This window comes from Anopheles coluzzii, chromosome 3 (genome assembly GCF_943734685.1).
Source record: "Anopheles coluzzii chromosome 3, AcolN3, whole genome shotgun sequence".
In the NCBI taxonomy this organism is placed as follows: Eukaryota; Metazoa; Arthropoda; class Insecta; order Diptera; family Culicidae; genus Anopheles; species Anopheles coluzzii.
Window position 1 is genome coordinate 77061992 of NC_064671.1, and position 20910 is coordinate 77082901.

The following is a 20910-nucleotide window of genomic DNA, read 5'->3' on the forward strand; positions in this document are numbered from 1 at the left end:
TTCATTGTAGAATGAATTTCGTCCAGATAGGCCCAATCATATAAGAGAAGATGCATTAGATGCCTTTAAGCCGAAATCCTTTCTTTATCATAGTTTGCTTGGTTCTCTGGATTTGAAAGATATGATATATGCATTTGAAAGACTTGTGATAACCTCGTTTAAGATATACACAATAATTAAATCCAATATATAGTAAGTATGGTTTCTACGTATTCAGGTATATCTCGACCTAAGAGTAAGAATTCAACTTCATTATTTTATCCCAGAAATGCGGGCATCTAACAGAATTCCTTCTAAATCTAAGTTCTCTAAATCTAAATCAAAATCTAAGTGTAAAACACATCATAATATATTCGTTACTGAAGGTTTTGTCAAGGAACTTAACAGGAATTCAACAGAACCAATCAAAATTCTTGACATCGAAAATAATTTTGATGACATTCAGCGGCTCCAGTAGCTTTATAACGCCTCAAAAATTACACTGAACATCCTACCTACAATCGTACTTTGACCTTCACACCGGGCGAAAGTAAACCAAATCAACCCAGTTACACACCGAGACACACCAACGAAAGTGAAATTTCCCCCAACGAAGATTTCGACCCAAGCTTGCAAATGATCTTCCCCCATATACTCATCACCCGTGTGGGGTAGTGGGTGATTGGGTTTATCATAATTATTGACTTCCATTTTCAACGGCTTCCTTCCACCATGATCGACATATCGATTCTAGCGCAAATAGCCATGGACGATATCTCTCGGTGGAGATACTGAGAAGGAGAAGAGTATCAGATGTTCCTCTTTCCCATCTTCTTCTGCTGGTCTTCTCCTCCCACCATCCACCATTGCGGAGTGCAATTTAGCAGCAACTCGCTCGAACAATTCAACCTATTACCGCTCATAAAGCCAGCTATCTGAGGCATCTTCCTTGGGACCGCGTGCCCCCCACTTCACTCCTATTGCGGTGGTTTCTTCTCTCTATTCCGCGACCGTGTGCTGTTGGCGGGGTTGCCTACTAGGTACTAGATAGGCCCGCGCAGCTAGCAATTTTGTTCATTTTCTTCAAGCGATACAAATTAGCGGCAGCGCAGAGAGATAGTGCCAATGATGCGCTCACTACAGCCCAGGCCTGGCAAGCGAAAGGAAAGTGGTATGCCGCATGGACCCCTTCCACCCTCCAGGCGAGCCGTATTGTTTGTTTGTTGTGTTCGCCGTTCGTTAAAATCGAAATTAAATGAATGGCCCCCGTGCGTTTGTGAGACCGTAAAAGATGGGTAAGACGGCGAGGGGGCTATCCGCGATACACACGATACACGGTGCCAATGAATGTTGATAGTATGGCACGGTGTACTAACATGTGCTTGTTGGTAGTACTTCAATGCTAGTGATGTGCTATAAATTGGGGGAAATACTTGGCCGTATCTTGACCTTTCGGTATTTATCCTGTTTTTTTTTTGTAATAATCGAAGAGAAAGTGGAGATTCTAAGTTTTTTTTTACATTTTGCACTTTAAAGCATCACAAATAACATCCGTTTGTGTTTATCTTCATTTCCTTCATATCAAAACAGCTTTTTAACAAGTGGACGAATTCTATCAGAATCGATTGTTATAGAAAGTTCTGGCTGATGGTTAAATTACAGGGGTTTTCAGGTGTTTTCATAGTCTTGAGAAACTTTTGTGACACTTTCTTACGGAAATTAAACTTTATGTGACAGGAATAGGTCTCAATTACACCATTTTTGGACAAATCTAAAGAAAATTTACAATGAGCCTGCCCTAAAAAGGTGCCCTAATATCCAATTCTAATATTTGTTCACTTGCGGTAAGAAAGAGTCAAGAAAGTGAACCACAAATATGACCACCCTTGCAACATCCTGTAATAACATGTAACATCAATTCGCTCTTCGTCCACTCATGCCTGTGCTGTTGATATATTCTTGCTCAAAAATGCTTTCAGAATTGATCTGATACTTACACAAATGCAAATAAATGGATGCGTCTTCTTCGTTCGTTCATGTCTAACCATATTCTCGAGCGAGTTGGCAGCAAGCCCCATTTATTTACAATGGGGATAAACATATACTAGACCAATGGTTATATCAATCACTAAAAGCGATGCATCTTTGACTGATCGGTGGTACCAGTTTGTAGAAGTAGGCGACTTCGATCCCTGAATGACTTGAACCCATGACGGATATACTGTTAGGTCCTAAGGCTCCACGACTGCGGGCTGTAAGACCGGTATAATAGTAGACAGTTTTTAAATGAAAATAAGAATGGAATATATTAGGAGAAACGGAATCATTTGAAATTCCTGAAAGCCCAAGTTGAAGTTGGTTTGCCTTTGAATATGGAAGCCAATGAATCATAACTGTTTCCTAATACATTTCAATTACCAGTCTCTGTCACTATTCAAAAGCTAAGTTGAACTCAATGACATCTCGTTATGTCAAAAGAAAGAAAATAAAAATATTCGAACGAGATTTAGCCGCTTGAGCTCAAGAGAATTAGCAAGCAGCTGAAGTTTTAAACTTACGATTTGAAAATTTAAAAAATGATGTCTTGTCTATTCCATGAAAAGACGTTTTTGTGCAAAATATATTGTAATTGTTAGTAAAGTTCTACCAGAGCATAAGACTCATAATTCAATGAATTCAACAATTAGACATTGTAATGCTCAATTCTATCCACTCAATATCTGTATTACATCAAACCAACACACCTGACTAATGATTCAAAGAGAACCATTGAAGAATCGTTTAGTGCCATTCAAAAATGTCCTCCCAGTCTCCACGTCAAACCATACCACACGCGAACGCAGCAACCTTATATGGCCTAACGGCCTGACGGTTTATTCAATGCTCCGTTTCATATCAAGCCAACATCTTGCCGGCGCACATCTCGTTCACGATTACAATCGCACGATTCGTTGCCATTGCGAACGTAAACCGAACGCTTCAAATTACCTTTCTAATGACAACTTTACAGCCCACCGACTGTGCGCGATGATCACCGTTTCTCGGCTCAATCGCGCATCACACACACCCGGGGGTGAATTATTTTCACTTTTACTTCAACATGGTCGAATGGCTGGTACTTCAGGCTGACTGGTGAAGGGTGGTGAAGCAAATCAAGAAGAGGAAAATGGAGGGGGGGGATGGAATATGCTTGCCCCTCCGATTAGATCATATCCGTTCGGAAAACGCTTCCGAAACGTCCGCGGAAAGGCGATGTACGTGTGTGCACCGGCGGACGAAACAAAACAAGTATCGCTCATTATCTGTGCTGGCGCATCTATGCACTGTCGACACACACACACGGTGTGGGTTGGCGTAGATAATTGTTGCAGCATAAATTACACGACTTTGAAGAAAGAAAGAAAAACAACACAGAAAAGAACGAAAGAGACAAAAGAGTAATAATGTTAAGCGGGATGTTCCTTTTTTCGGGTGGGATGCCCTCCTACTAATTCTCTCTCGTGCTGCTACGCCTCATGGTGCGAAACAGTTTAATGAAAGGCCGATATTTTGGCCAGGGGAGGGTGGCACAAATTGGGTGGCGGATGCGAAAATTGCACACTTATGAAAAATAAAAGCCAACCCATTCACACAGGTGCTAAAGACATTGTGCATCAAAGCCATTAGGAAGAGGAGGCGTCGAAGGTAGTTTGGCCCCTCAAGTCGTTTAGTGCAGATGTGTGAGATAATCTTTACGAAGCGTACTTCCGATTGGTTTGGTGTTTCGTATGCTTTTTTTTCATCCCGCTCTAGTACGCAACACAACCGCACTGGTCTAATTCGTCTATACACGGTTTTAACTAAAGGAAGGCGAACGAAAAGTGAAAAATGGGTACATGTTTTGGAAGCTGTGCTGCACTACTCCTCTTCGCGGTTATGAAATACGCTTTACCCCACACACAGCGCGTGTCTAGCTCAGGTGGACCGTGAAGTGTGGGTTGAGTGTAGTGGCTCGGTTGGTGGCTTCGGGTTTCCGCCTTTACGTTTAAACCAAATTTTACCAAAAGCACTCTCCATTTGAATGGTAAAAGTTACACATTAACTTTCCATGCTGTCCATGCCCTAACGTACTACAGGTCATGTGGGACAGTGAGAAAAGTGAATACACGTGGACGAGTAATTATGCAAAATGAAGGCGTTATGCATCGGCAGTTTTGTCCACGGAAAAAAATGTGAAACAAAAATAATTAAAATTTTATTTAGGCAATAAAATAGGTGAGAAATGTGTTAAATAAACATAAGGAAGGAGATAAGGAAGTGTAATTACAAGAAATAATACATCATCATAGTTTGAATGCAATCTAAAACGTGCACTTCAAATTGACTCTCAACTTGACTTAAAAACAAACCACAATAACACAAGTGAAACTAGCCAATAAACATCAAATCCAACCAGTATGTCACCGGGTGGCTCTAGCTCTGGGGCATTATTTTGCATATGTGCATATTTTACCCCAGCTGTCCACAAACACAAACAAAAACGAAATCATCGAAAATCATCTCTACAATGAAACGGCAAAAACGAAGTAGAAAAAACCTGTTACCGGTCAACTTGCTGCCCGTTATTTGGTTTTTGACCTCCGAGAGCCTCCGATCTGCTGTATTGTCTGTGTGCGCCTCACACCGGTGCTTCATCTTCCCCAATTTTGCTGTTAAATTATGCGGCGGGCTCGAACGCTCGGCGCAAAATATAAACAAATTCACGAGTGGAAAGAGAAAGGATGAGGAATGACTTCTTTTTTTTGTGTCCACTATGCCAAAAACTAATCTCAACCTTCTGCAACCGACGAGGGTTTTTGTTGCTTTCCTTGTAAGCGAAAGTTGTTGGGGATATGCATCTATTTTTGGTTTCAATTTCTAACCCATGTTTGCACAGGACATCCATTAGCTAGCATTGTCGTGATCATTCCAGTAGGAGGAAAAGTGTGATGATGTATTAACCAAGGAGGAAAAAAAAGTTTTTGCTAATGTCTATTAGCTATTCTGGCATTAGGCAGTCAATAGTGAATTTAAATGGAATAGAGTAAAGTCATTCCGTTTCTCCTATGATGGTCTACTATCCTTACGGATTCAATCATATGAAGAATGCATGGATTAATGAGCGTCCAAAATTTTCTGGATTTTTATGGTTTAAATGATTTTGTGAGGCTTTTGCCTATAGTTAGCTCTACTATAGTCATTTTACTCGAAGGAGGATGTTTACTTTACTTTCCTAAGGAAACAAAATGAATATGATTTTTATATATCATCGTCAGACATATTGGAGAGATTTTCTTCTTGCAAATCAGTGTTTCGCATTTAAACATATTTTAAATTAATAGTTTTTAAATGTTATGGAAATTTTAAAGTTTACGACACTAAAACATCAGACAATAATCAAAATGTAACTGAAATTTTAATAGTAAGTGCAGCTATTAATAGTAAGTGCTAGCTAACAATAATAATCTTCTTGTCTTTATAAACAAATTGCACAAACATGTTGGAGAAGAGCTAAAAGTCATGGGACTGTAACGTAATTCTGGATTAGCAGTGATTAGTGACTTGATAAGCTAACAAGTTAAGCTTTAGGCCTTAAGCGCCTAGAATGTTCAATCTTTGTGATGAGGTATCATTATGCTATTGTAATTGAGGTCACATACCAAATAAGAAGAAGAAGAAGAAGAACAAGAAGAAATAGAAGAAGAAGAAGAAGAAGAAGAATAATAATAAGAAGAAGAAGAAGAAGAAGAAGAAGAAGAAGAAGAAGAAGAAGAAGAAGAAGCAATTGATTACATCTTTAAAACGAACGCAAATTAAAATGTTAAATATTAAATAGAGCACAGTTTAATGGAGTTTAAGTATTAAAGACACTTAAGTATTAAAGACTATACCGAGATAAAAATAAAGGCATAACTACAATTGGATTCATTGAGCAGATAATCAGCGATATCAGGAGATATTAGAGAAGTTAAGATACTATAAAAAAATATGAACAATTTTTAGACGATAGTATATTCTACTGGACAAAATTAAAATCAAGAATTCTCTTAGAAAGAGATCAAAACTTTAATAAAAATCTACAAGTGTATATGGCACTAAAACAGTAATATGGCTACTTTAACATCAATAAAAGTAAATACCATTCAGTTGGATAAAACATAACTAACCCAGCAGTAGGTCGACGATTCGGTTCATCGAATTCAGAGCTTATTTTCAAACAGTTAATGAACAAGTAAACTTTCGAATTCCCTTATTGTGAATTCATTATCATTTTGAACCCAGTTTTGTAAAATAACTTGTCTTCCAAAGTCAGCTATTATGATATTTTGAAATGTAAAAGTGTTTCCATTACGGTGACACTCAATCAAATCTTGCATAGGACATTACAGGACTTCTGGGCAACAGCATGCTCCAACGTAACGATCTCTTCAATTTCAAAACCGTTTCCTTTCATTGCGTTATCATAACCAGGTTAATCCATCCCATCGCTTTGTACATTTCCTCCACAAAGCCCATCTTAAGCTGTTTCAACCGATCCGCACTCATCAATCCATCATTTTTTTCTAGCCATAACAGCCAGCATCAACATTTTGCGAAAGATCCGCCCCCTGGTGTGCAATTTTAATCTTCAAGCGACGGTTTTGCCAAAAGTTCACCGGGTCAATGTTACCAAAGCAAACGGGTAAAAGCAGCCGCACGAAAGATGCAACCAAACCGAGCGCCGAGCTGATGCAATCGAGCTAGTCGAAGAGTCGTCAATCTCCCAAAACACCAGACCGATTATCGCCAGCCAGTTGTAGTAGCAGCAGTATGTACACACATCTTCGCGCGCAGCACCGCAAGAGGATGTGTGTTGTACCGTCCAATCCCTCAGCAAAACGAGAGACTAAAACAGACTTTTCATAACAACGACACAAAACCACCTATGGATTAAATCGGCCGCAGAGCGCGCCCCACGGTGCCTAGGCCATTTTCAACGAGAGCAAAACCATGCTGTTGTAATCAGCAGTAGTAGGCCCGCTCAGGTGGCGGTGGCGGCTTTGGTGCCTATCTGGGGTGGCGGTTTTAATTGGGCGGTAGGAGAGTAACAACAGAAAAGCAGATCCAATTCGACAGGGGTGGATTTATACAGGTGGCACCACACACAGCACGATACGGTCCGGTGCATCCTGCAATGGAAAGTGCGAAGCGAAGCTTGGGCTTTTTTGGGGCCACACAAACAAAAATGGAAAACCAAAAAAAAAAAAACATCGATGTGTGTTATGCAATACGCAGAGAGAGAGAGGGAGGAAATTGCGTGGGAAAACACAACCAACGTATGAGTGATGTAGTGATGTATGACTTTTTGTTTTTCCTCTCCAAAGCGAAGTTATCAGTTGATAGCGCTCTTGTTAATTAATATCCAAACCCTGTTACACCAACAGGTATTATGGTATCAATTAAGCGGAATGAAAAGTGTAACGAAACATGAGTAAACATAAATAAATTTAAAGCTCGCTCATCATCCTGGGCGAGTAGAAAAGCCTAACATAAAACACCACGAAAGCAACCATTCTTTCCACGATCATCGATCATTCTCGGTCCGTGATCATATTGTTTGTGTGCCCCCAGGGCTTATGTGGTTTGATGCGCTTTGTTGCCTGTTTTTTTTTACCGTCCTCTTCTTCTTTAAACACACATATAACAACGCTCAACCCGCACCTTTTCTTCACGCTCACGATGATGATACAAGGGGCGCATAATGTGCTATATAATTGAAAAACTGTCTAGGCTTTGGTAAATACTGATGCCTTCCTTACGGCCGCACGCTGACATTGGACGCTCGCAGTTTCTCTTCTCGCCGCAGCGCTTTTAAGCGCAGCGACAGAAAAAAGCATCACCTTTGACGTGAAGTCGGCGACGAGAGGATGCAAGATGGTCCCTTTTGGCCACCAAAACGGCACTGCAGCGATGGCGGTGCTGGTGGTAAGGCCGTGAAATTTAATCAAATTATTCACTGAAATTAAATTCTTAATTCAAGGAAACCGGAACACACGCTGAAATGTCTGTGTATTGAGGATTTTCAGTTACACATTGCCACTTCCTTCCTGTAGATGAAACCACAATCCACACCACGGCGGCGGCGGTGTAACCATTTGGCAGCAGCTTTTGCTCTCACGATTGATGTCACTTGTTCGTCAAAACGTTTTATCATGTTATTGATCCGAAAGGAAATCGCTTACACGAGAGAGAGAGGAAACCCAAAAGAAAAAGGGCAACATGCAGCCCCCATGTCACTGACTCGATTCAAACAACGATTTTGACATTTTTGCTGTGGCGTTTTGTTCGCCGCAAAGGTCAATCTCCGGATTTATTGAATACTGCTATGGCGTGTGTGTGTGTGTATGAGTGATAAATTTTACGATCTTTCGGCAAGCGTGCAAAATTGCTGCAATTCACAGCATACACACACATGGGAGAAGATTTTGCCGCAGGAGAGGGGTTGGATTTTTTTTTATTGAGGACAGGAAAATGGCAGCAAAGAGGTCAAACATCCACTTCCGATCTGATCGGACGGGGTGTGTTGAATTTTAAAAAGGAAAGCTGTAAAAAAAGGAAACAGTCCGAAGCAACACTAACAACTACAAGCTACGCAGATGCCACTACATTGAAGGCGCCCATAATGAGCTTTAGTTTGATGTGTGTCCCCCTCTCTCCCTTCTCTCACCGTCACAATTCGCAACATTGGATCATATTTTGATGCTAATGTTATTCACGAATGCTGAAAGTGCGCGCTGGTGTAAAAGCGCTTCCTATAACGGTTTTGCATAGAGGAGATCATAAAGCTTGGTATTCATTTGACTTTCTCTGCGTGGACGGATGGTAAATAAGGTTATTTTTTTGAGAAATAAAAACCTTTGATAAACCCACAAAAGAGTGACATCCTATCCAATTTTTTCAAATTCAATCCAAGCGGGAAAGGTCTAAGGAACTGTTAAAATGACATAGCAAGATTGCTTAGAATTATGGTTTTAGAACAGTTATTGTACTAAATAGTTTTAGCATCTTTTAGATCCTCTTCAATCTAGTTGGAAATTCTGGCTGAGTGTCTGTAATAAAAGAGAAGTTGACAATCAGTTACATTGATATTTTTCCTTGATAGAGCCTTTTCAATAGGGTCCCGACATTCCGCAAGAGGGAGCTCTTGTCGCAGAATAATGTCTAGTGCACTATTGTAACGACTTTATTAGATTGTTTATTTTATCGGTAAAGGCACGGTACGTAAAAACGACTTAACAAAGTTGTCGACTTCGTGCATTTAATAGCTGGTTGAGTAGTTTAAATATACGTCAAAAATATGATTTTTTTTCTTCCAACCACTCCATGGATCTCTTACAGGGTTTCGAATCATATAAGGGAATAGTTCAACCACTTAGGGGAATGTTGCAAATCGGTAGGGGAATGTTGCAATCAAGCTGTGGATGTTTGCAATCACTTAGGGGAGTTTTGCAATCGATTAGGGGAATGTTGCAAGCGTACTGTGGAGCTGTCATCAGACTGTGGGTGCCGGTGTAAAAAGCTTCGACTTGATACCGATGATGTTTTTTTAAAAACATCATTTGAAGTTGTTTTCGTGTGGGATTCAGCTGTACACATGATAAACTAAAGAAATCCTGCTGCGGAGCCATAATTAAACACGATAAGTTAGTAAGATTGACGAAAATATTTTGAGGTATTTACAGCGGCACCTACCGTCTGATGACAGCTCCCCAGTACGCTTGCAACATTCCCCTAATCGATTGCAAAACTCCCCTAAGTGATTGCAAACATCCACAGCTTGCATGCAATATTCTCCTACCGATTTGCAACATTCCCTTAAGTGATTGAACTATTCCCTTATATGATTCGAAACCCTGTAAGATTGACGAAAATATTTTAAGGTATTTACAGCGGCACCCACAGTCTGATGACAGCTCCATAGTACGCTTGCAACATTCCCCTAATCGATTGCACAACTCCCCTAAGTGATTGCAAACATTCACAGCTTGCATGCAATATTCCCCTACCTCATTTGCAACATTCCCCTAAGTTATTGAACTATTCCCTTATATGATTCGAAACCCTGTATATATTGAACCTACTTCACTGTTAAGTTAAATGGCCTTGATTTCCTGCCAACAAGGACTGTAACGTTCACACGAACAGACACGAATATCTTTTGATTGACACGAATTAATATCATTTTATGTATTACGTCATCATGCATCCGGCTCGAAGGACCAAATGTTGAATAGTAAGAAAGAGTAATTATTGTACTTCATAATATGAATATTGATGCTACATAACACTTTTAAAGACAAATATCATCTACATATTGTACAATAAGCCAGTATAACATTAAGCGTTCATTATTCCCATCTACGTGTTTGCTTGTTGTTTTTTCTCTAGTATTCAACAAATGACAGATCAAACAGTCCACATCTTTCCAGCTCCTGTAATTCCCTTTCTGATCTTAACACGCTGTGACAATATTGAACCATCTTCAGAACATCGCTCTCCTTCGTCCAACGATTTCGCCCACCCATTAGTAAGACAACATAATCTTCCTAGCTCGACTTAGTTGCACCGCTTCCCCATCACTCCTACCGTACGCCCTACATTCGCTCCTGCACCATCCATCCCGCATCTTACCAGAAGCCCTCGTGTGCAAACACGCATAATTGCATATCGGGAGCGGTAAATATTAATTTACAATGAGCGAATGAGTGTTAATGCAGACATGGAGCACCACCATGCATTTTACGCATCTGTACCTCGACGCCCATTTTTTTTGCCTCGTTCGCTTTCCGCATCGAGAAACAGAAGCCTGATCGGGCCCCGTGCACCGTGTGTCTATGTGTCTGGTATGCGCGTCGCCAACTATTCGTGTGGCATAATGCGCCTTATTCCGGTGTGAGGATGCTATTTGCGTGCGTGCCGATGCGCCACCATCTTTATAAGCGCCAAGTCATCGTGAAGCCACACACCGACCGGCTATGATGATGATGCCGGCGCGCGCTGTCAATGGTGATGTGGCCAACCGCACGCCACGAGATGCGAGGAGAAAATATGTAAATGGAGAACCGTTTTCGTTTTGTTTCGTTGGGTCCGTGTTTCATGAAGCAGCCCAAAGATGGATGCAGTTCAGCGGCTGGATTGCACTATCGCACACATTGGCGTGATGGAAATACGAAGCCGTTGATATTAACCGGATTTGGTTTTAGCTTGGGCTGTGATTTGATCAGAGTTTGTTTCAGTACAAGACATTTCAGATGTTTCGGAGTTGCTTCACAACCTTCAAATTTTAATGAATTTATTCTAATGAACAACTAATTTTAGTATCCAATTCTACTATTTTTTCCAGATTTTCAAGAAGATCCTGATATGATATAACTACACTTTTCTTCGTCACATAAATGCATGCAAAACTCGCAATGGAGTAACTCAGCAAATAAGTTATCATCGATTGAAAACAATGTGAATGATCTAAAACGTGAGGCCTATGAGAATTGGACAAGAAAATATTGAATAACATTATAACCTATTTATACTCCTATCATTAGAAGTGCTAGAACACATACAGGTTGCGAAGGGGAATTACGAGAGTTGAGGTTATTTGATGCGAATTCTTGATTTCTAAATTCTTAGTTATCACAGTAACATCACCAAGTAACAGGTTATCATATGATTTAACAAAAAAGACAAACATGATAACATATTTAAAGATTTGAAGGCCCGCACCGAGAGTTATTGGAGCGCAAAATACTTATGATGAACTCACGATCTTAGACACTATTAGTAATGATTGGATTATTGAGATCAGCACTGAAAGAATCAGAACACTTGAATATATTCCCATTGAACATATGACATTTATACCTGAAATCTGTCAACGTTCTTGTTAATATCTGCTTTCAGGTTCACCGGAATGACTTGAATATATTTTTTTGAAATGGTTTTGGAATTAAGGTATGCAGTATTTAGCATTCAATGATTGTTACTTAAATAAAGTACAATCAAGGCAAGTTTTGTACCAATTTCCAATACTAAAAGGTAATACATGATGTCTTTAAAAACTTATCTTGAGCTGCTCCCAAAGCCAAGATTGAACCTAATCAAACTATAGTACATCAAACTGCTCACCATCCTTCCAGCAGACATACCAACTTCAGCCGCTTCCATGCGGGCCAACCAGTGATGGACGTGAAAGTTTCGCTTGGAATTTAACATTAGCAAGCAAGAGGCCAAGCACCAACAACAAAAAAGTATAATCGCCTGCCAGTAGTGCTTGGATCACATCCACCACCAGCATTCACAGCATCCGGACGCCACCGGTTCATGCCATCAAACTATTTAAATTATGAAATTAAAATGTAACTCACACTAACCAATTGAGATAACAAAACCGGAGCAATAGGAAGATAGAGAGTGAGATCGGTAAGGCATTTTTTCGCCCCGCTGTTGTAAATATTGCGAATCATAAAAAAAACAAACCCACGAACCTAGCTCACACTTTACCCGCCGGCCGGACGGAAGGTTAAAAGCTTCGTTTATGTTGCATTTTTTTTTTCGTTTGCCTGTTCACCTTCACCATCGACAGCCAGACAAACAGACAGAGCGCATTGCTTTCTTCTTATTATCCACCTTCCCACGGGTGCATTGCTTCCCTCGTGCGGCTGCTCGTGGAAGAGAGTGAAAAGAAACTCTATCTAAACTATGGCAGGTATGGAATGGGTGGTATTGAGGCATGAAAAACGAACACACAGGCGAAACTTTGCACTTTTCCACTTTTCAGGTTCAACTCCGGGAGCTTCGGGGCAGGCGCAAAAATCTATAGACGCAAATCCGGCCAGCTCCAAAAGCCCTCAGCCATTAACACAAAATAGGAAGGCATCTCGTGCGCTCTCCCTTCAGAAGCGTCGAAACAGAAACTGAATGCGCGGGATGAAACTTTCTCAGCACCCATGATCACGACGACGACGACGTCGAGAGTGACGACGACCACGCAATGGCGGGTCAGGTGGGTGGGTGACGCGGGACCAAAATACACCAAGGAATGTGGAAATCTCGAAAAACGAGGCACAAGATTATCATTTTTTTGGCCACAGCAACACGAAAGACCAATTCAGCCTGTGGTTAGGAAGATATCAACGTACACAACCTTCCCGAGGCGTTTGAAGCCACTCAATATTCGCTCATCTCGATCGTCCAAAAACAATCCCCAATCTTCAGGGGAGCAGAGCAGCGTTGGGAATTTCATAGCCGCAATGGAAAAACAGCACAACAAACACTCCACACCAATACCGTATGCTGCTTCACGGTCGGTCGGGATATTACCTCTTGCCGCATAGAACGCGCGCAAACGTTTGTTCACGTGCAGGCGGCAACCGCACCGGCACCGGTCTCTCTCGTGAGATAATCGTTCGCTGGATATTAGGGCCTGGTAAACCGTTACCATGTAGCGTGTGATTCGATAAGTTTCCGACGCGGATTTTTGATGGACGACTGCCAAACACGCATCATTACGCGGGACCGGATTCTTCGGGCTCCCGTCCAGCTCCGGCCGTTGGGCACCTGTTTAAAGTGGATCTCAAGATCTCCAATAAAATGCCACTTGATGTGAGAGATGATGATCCGCCGGTACCGCTCTGCTCGCTTGCGATGCACGATATACCGTTAACAGATGTGCACCGATCGAATCGATACGGAGAATATTCTTCGCGCTTGGAGTGTTGTTGGAAGCGATGATCTCCTGCGCTGAGATATAGTGGCAATGTGGCACGCAAACTGGCGCTGACTTTTATCTTACGCGAGAAGATCTTGCAAAAATTAATTCGCAATCAAAGCAAAATGGTTCTCATAGCCCAATGGTAGTAGGAAGAGGGAGGTAGATAAATTCCATTGACACACTTTAGATAATGGAATGAATTGAAGATGAAGTGAGTGGCTTTCACGTAAGAGATTGATGTGTAGGAAGGTTTGTTGCGATAAGAATAATCTTATTTGGTTGATTCTATTTCTGAATCAGTTGCAGAACTATTAATATCTTTCGTGGAATACTTAGTATCTCAACAAAAAAAAACTAAAAATCTGTTACCAAGATACTTTTTGTCACCAAGGTCACTGTTGTAAATCAAATCTTCAATGAAAGCTATAAGGCGGAATCAACTGTAATCTAGGTATAGTATCTGAGAACCCAGGAAGCTGGAATCCTTTGCCGAACCGTAAATAACCTCGCAAATAGACGAATAAGAAAAAATCTTTAACAAAGCTTGAGAATATTATGCTTATTTGTATTGCTAAAACATGTTGGAAGCTTAAAACATTGGATTGTATTCACAATGATTATATAGAAACATCAACGAGATGATAGGTTCATGTCTTTGCTATGTCCAAAGCTTGTGCTGTCAGGTATCGACTGAGTTGCCGAAGTACTTATGAAAACTATACAAGAGTTCAGGAAGTAATGGCCTCCAAGCCCATATTTAACGTATCCCTGCATAGAGATATGAGAGGTGCAGTATTGAGTATACCTCGGACATTCTCAAAACCTCGCAAAGTCCTATCACAAGAACGAACTTTCAAACTGAGATGGCTTCATGACATTCTATTTCAATTTTCTGTAATTCTTATGAACATCATTCTGTATACATCCTCATTAAAATAACCAAAAACAGTCTGTTTCATTTACAAAGTAGACCACCCAGAGCAGAACGTAACACAGAACGCGCCCCCAAAAACGTACACTCCCACCAAACCACAGAATTACCTTGACATACAGAGCCCATATGATTACTGCCCGTACGATCGATCATACACGCGTTTACCGCTAATATTACCCCTAGAATAGAATATGTTTTGTGGCGCCTCGTAGAAAATGGCACCGACCGGGATCGACAGTTAAGTCTTACCTTACCCCCTGCCAGAAGATCAGTTTTCTGTCACCTCGTCAAGGTGACTCCGGCGAGAGGGAAGCAGAGTTTGGCGTGTGCTCGACGAACCACCCATTAGGCTGGCAGTGGGTTCTGTTTCGAGCCTTACCTTTTGACTCTGCTCTATTTTGCACATTGGTTGATCGAAGTATGATCCAAAGGAGTCAAGGCTAACCGTTCGTAAGATACTTGGGGAGTAAACAAGAGCGACAATACCGCTAGCAGTGTGCTATTTGCAACACTTTTTCAACAACGACCCTACACTATTGTTGGGTCACGGTTCGTGCGGCACCATAAATGGTGTGTGTTTTTTTGGTTTGGCTAGTAGGCCACGGATGTTGCGATGACAACCATCTGGCGTTCGGTACCAGCTCACTAGCAAATCGTAGTGTAACGGTTGAAAAAATGTATGATAATGCTACCTATCATTAGTGTGTTAGTGATCTATGTTTAACACATTGTTTTTTTCTTCTTTATTTACTCAATTTATTCAGTACAATTCATAAAACAAAAAAAACCTTCTATGTACGATTTATTCAAACAACTAACAAAACCCATAGAACTTCAATCCAAACCCAACAAATTTTAATTTCTAGAACACTTTTTAATTTTTGATAGTTAAACCTGAACTTGATCAATAAACTCAATCAATGTAGTCCCAATTCTTGTTGAGGAGACTGAAGATTTGGTTTCGCCAATTCTTTGAAGATCTAGTTTCACCAATTCCTTCCACAATTCTTTGTTTGTGGCAAGTTGCAATATCTGGTCTGGTCTAAGATATTGATATTTTAAATAATATCTCAGTCAATACTTGAGCATTTAAGATCTCTTCAAATCAGATAAACCTGAACCAAAATTAACGAAACTAAATCAGCCAATTTTAAAGGAACTATTGAACATTCACAAGCAAATCAAACAACCCTACTGAGCAGCATCAATTACAACTTCTCCACTATCGAATCCATTCGATCCCTCGATACACTCGATCACCGCGAGATCTCGTTTGCCATACCACCTATAACTGCACAGTTCAAATCTTCGAATGTGCCCTTCACCTGCCAAAGATCGTCGTAAGCGAGTGGTTGGCAACTTTAGAAGCTGCACCGTTCCCTGCAAGCGTGATTGATCGTGCGCTTTGCGCATGATATCTAATTGCCTGATCGCACCGGCAAAACGACGTATGCACACACACAGCAGATATATGAAACGCACATCAAAACCCGAGCAAAGCCCCCGATAACGCGCCACAGATCGATTGCGTTTGTCGCTAGAGTGTCCGAGCGATAATTATCGCGATCAAAAAGGGGCAACCGATTTCTATTGCCCGGCGCCTTCGCTCCTTCCTCCGGGGACGTGTGCTGCATATGCAACTGGTTGCATTAAATTAGCCATCAACAATGGCATGTATCGTGCCCACAGAATGGAATCGGTGAAAGACATCATCAAACCATACACATGTGCATGCCCCTGCTATACTTTTCACTTTTCCTTTGCCTTTTCCACGCTTCGGGCGCAATGCGGAAAGAAAGCACTAATCAACTGCGAAAGAATGATTGCGCGCCGCTAGTCTCCGCGTACAGTCGACTTGTCGCTTGTCGGAATTTGTCGCTGCATTTTGTGGGAGACCCGCGCGTGCGTCCAGAGCGTCCGATATGCATTTCCGGACGGTGTAGTTTGGTGCCCCTTTCATGTGTGTGCTGTGTGCCCTTTTATATTCGTGGCATGAGCCGGGAAACCGGATCTCCCCGCGATGAAAAGTGAACGTCTCGCTTTGAAGCAAAGGGGGACAACAAAAAAGTGTATAATATCGCGAAAAAAAACCAAGAGCTAAACTAATTTCCATTTCTTCTCGCTGGCATCCACAGCGTTCGACGCTAAAGAGTGAAACTAAATTCAAGATCTTGCTTGCTTGGTTTGCTGTACTACCCGAGCGACCTCCAACAATGCTTCGACGGTGTACATACACATTGGGTGTAATCATGTTTTACAGAGTCTTTGTTTTGTGGTTGTTTGCCTCCCGCATTTCCTCCGGGTGCAAATGTTTAGATGCCTGTTTTGCTTATTTTTGATGTAGTTTTTTTTTTTCTTCTCCAGCCTTTCTGTTGGGCCAAACGACAACAAAACACGAACGCAACATAACGCCCTCCCACCGTCCTCATCCATCCAACGAAGAGAAAAGAGACTTTAATTAAAAGCTATGTTTTAATGATTTTATACACCACCGCACCGCATCATTAGCCCACCACTAACGCTGACCTACGGTGCTGACCTTGATACGCCAGCCCTGCGACAACGCACTGCACCCTCTCTCTCAACCACCATGTGAATCCACGCTTTCCAGTACAGTCAAATGGTGCAGTCTTCCCAGGCAGGAGAGAAATATGATGCAAACCGTATGCACTTGATCAAGCGATGGGCACCGAACGGGTAGGCCCGATCGGCCACTGATCGATGTTTCCTCCTACCTGTCCGCCAATCGGTCGGGGAGCGAAGCGGCACGCACAACACCACACATGCCGGATTAATTGCTCGAGGGGAAATTAAATGAACGCTGTCGTCATAATTCATTTGTGTTGTACGCGAATGTAAAATACCCCCACCGCGGACGCCCACTTTTGTGGCTGTGGCTCTCTGGCGTACGAACCCAAGATGCTGAACGTTGCTTCTGCTGTCCGCGCACAAGAGCACGAAGAAAGTGAAGAAGAAAGTGCAGCGTCGTGCAGAGTAAATGGCGATGTGCGCCCGTGAAATTAGCATCATTATTGCAAGTGTGTGTGTGTACTGGGGGGAAAACGGAACGGGGAAAGAAGGAAGAGAATTTTATTACGATCGAATATTGATGGGCAGTCGCGGAAGATGGAAATGGTTTTTTTTTTGACGGCAAGGAGTGTAATGTCTGACATAAGGGAGCATAAAATGGGAAAGGAATGCGTAAATTGCAATGCGAATGGTTAAGAATATGCTAAAGAATGTTCGAAATTGGCCTTAATCAACTTCTGTACTGAGATGCATATTCTGTACTGATCGAGATGTTTCACCGATAGAAATTACAGCTTTGAGTGAAAGCTAAAGCGTTTAAAACGAGTTTAAAGTAACATTTTTTATGTATCTAAACGCTAAAACACTTAAAACAAATAAAATACGGCTCGTCAACTGTCTTATTGTAAGCTTTTCTGAACCTTTTTCATGATTTAAAGCTAGAAAAAGATCAGCTTGTGTCGGTGAAAACATTCATCAACGGAGCTATATTTTCCAATGAATGAAGGTTGAAAACTTATAGTTTTAACTATCGTTTTGTGAAATATGCATAAATCGAGTTGAACTGAATCGACAAACCCCGTTGACAGTTGGATTTTGGCAATATTGTACCAACCATCATGTTTCTCAATAATATTTTGTTTTATGATTTTCTTATCGGACAGCGTATTAATATTTGTTGACTTAAATGACATAAAGCAACGATTTAAACAGGCTTTCCTCTTTATTTGTAACAAATTTTTCACAGCTTACCAAATTGATGCATGCGTCAACAATTTGTTAGTTTCCAGTTTCCCTTTATTTCGACTAGAATCAGAATCGATCGTTAATATTTTTCGAACAGTATGAAATCAAAGGTATTTTTAATAAAACAAAGAACATTTTTACAGCGGTTTCCGAGTCAATTTCCAATGTTAACAACATTTTTCATTGATTGCGAGATGTATTTCAACAGCTTTTTAAAGTGTTGTATTTGCATCACAACAATGTCTCAGTTCTTCCACATGATTTTCAACACGTTTCAAGCTCTATCGAATTTGACAGTTATTTTTGGTGTGTTGAAAATCATGTATAAAAACTGCAATTTTATTGTTATGCTAATACACCATTTGACATCTTTTGAAAAACATCTTGGATTTTGAAAATCCTCTATTTTTACGTATAACTAGGCGATCTTATATACTAGCTTAGTTTTATTACTACTGCTTGCGTAGTATATGATGTTTTTCAACATGTTTTTACTTATATCATTGCTTGAATCCACATTATAAGTAAATTCTATGTGTAATTTACTATCATTGACATAGTTTTCACTACGTTTTCCTTTATTTTTTTTTGGTTTGATGTGTTCATTACACGTTGGGGTCATGTGCAATTTGTCCTTGACTGTATGTGTAAATAAGTTCCACATGTTTTTAATTTTGTTACAATAAATTATTAAATCAAATTAAATTTTAGCCGGTCTCGTAGTACAGTCGTCAACTCGTACAACTTAACAACATGCCCGTCATGGGTTCAATCCCCAAATAGACCGCGCCGCCATACGTAGGACTGACTATCCTGCTATGGGGGGAATCAATTAGTCACTGAAAGCCAAAGCCCACAAGTGGGTACAGGCAGGCCTTGACCGACATCGGTTGTTGAGCCAAAGAAGAAGAAGAAGAAATTATTAAATTTATGCTCCAGACCTCAGATAATTTCACATTATAATTCCAAATTTTGATTTAAGTTCTTCAGTCACTAATTATCCATTAACCCGTAGTTTGTAATAGCTTCGTTGAGATTTTCAGTTTAGTATACAGCATTAAGTCTCTTGCATTTATAGTAAATGTAGAAACGACTTTAAAATATAATAAAAAATCACATAGACAGAAACATTATTGATATGTTTTGAATCAATTTTAAATTATAAAGTTTTATTATACAATTTTACAAAAGACAAAACAGGCCAGTACATCAAAAACAGTACTCATTTCACCGCAGCCACCACTCACCCAAAGACATTACGTCACAACACAAAAAGGGAAGCACTCGAGCCGAATCAACCAACGGGTAACCCGATTAGATTAGTAACCGCACAAAGGAATCAATAAACCCTGCCGACGTTGCATCATAACCGTTTTAGCAAACGGCAAGCCACAGCACAGCACATAGCCTCCGTGTTTTGGTTCATTCATCTTCGGCAGCAAACGCTTTAAAAGATGCTGCTTCTTCCATTCCATCGATCCCAAAGCTCCACTTTGCGACGGCACCTCTTCTTTCTGTAACCACCATCTCACCGATGCGGCAACTCCTGCGGCTGGGTAATAATAATCAATTTCGTTCGCTGCATTTTCATCTGCTCCCCATCTGCAAACAAATTCGTTTCGTGCATGCAAACAATGCAGCACTGCAGTGTAAACACACACACACCAGGCACCGTAGGAAGTGGAAGGCGACAACAAAACTTGGCCGGTTGTGACATACGTACGGGCCAAAAATGCACCGTTACCAGCAAAAGCCCCAGCAAAACCACATTTTATGGCCCGCTCCGTCAATCGATTGGCAGCTCTGGCACAACAATAAACACAGGCGGTATACATCGATCGGTCTGGGCGTTTTTTGTTTGCCGATCAGCGCCAGAAGCAACAAGCGCGCGACTGATGCTGTGTGAGAGTGTCGATCGACTTTCTCAGGCTTTTTTCCTGCACTTTGTGGTGTTATTTGTTTTCTTTTTTTCCCAAAAGGTACAGATAAAGCATTTTGCATTTTGTTACAGTTTTAATAATGAACTAGTTGCTGTAAAGTGAATTAATTCAAGGTAAAAATTTTACAAAAGAAACTCTACTTTAATATCTGCGTCACAGACTGTCTATACTAAACTTTGTTTTCTACACCTAAATCTTCACCACCATCAGAAAACATCTCATTTAACGTTCGTCTACCCTTTTTGCCACTTTTACAACGCAGCTTTTGTTTTGAAACAATAAAAAAATATATTAAGCTACCTTAACGGCCCCCTCAAAGAAGAAGAACAACAAGCCCATGCTTCTTCTTAATTTGCGCCCGACACGCAAGTGGAACGCAAAATTCGTTTAATGACAGAACGTTCCTTTCATTTTGGGCTGGGAAAAGAATTGGGCCCCCTGTTTTCCCTCACTTGGTGTTCTCTCTCTCTGTCTCTCTCGTTTTAGGGTTGTTGGTGGCTTGGTGGCTCAGAAAAGAG

The 20910-nt window shown here is 40.9% G+C and overlaps 1 protein-coding gene across 2 annotated transcripts in view; it reads right to left on the reverse strand.

Annotated features, from left to right (window-relative positions):
• LOC120959893 (uncharacterized) overlaps positions 1 to 20910 on the reverse strand; it is a 217608-nt gene that overhangs the window by 186111 nt on the left and 10587 nt on the right. The gene's annotated exons all lie outside the window — the stretch shown is intronic.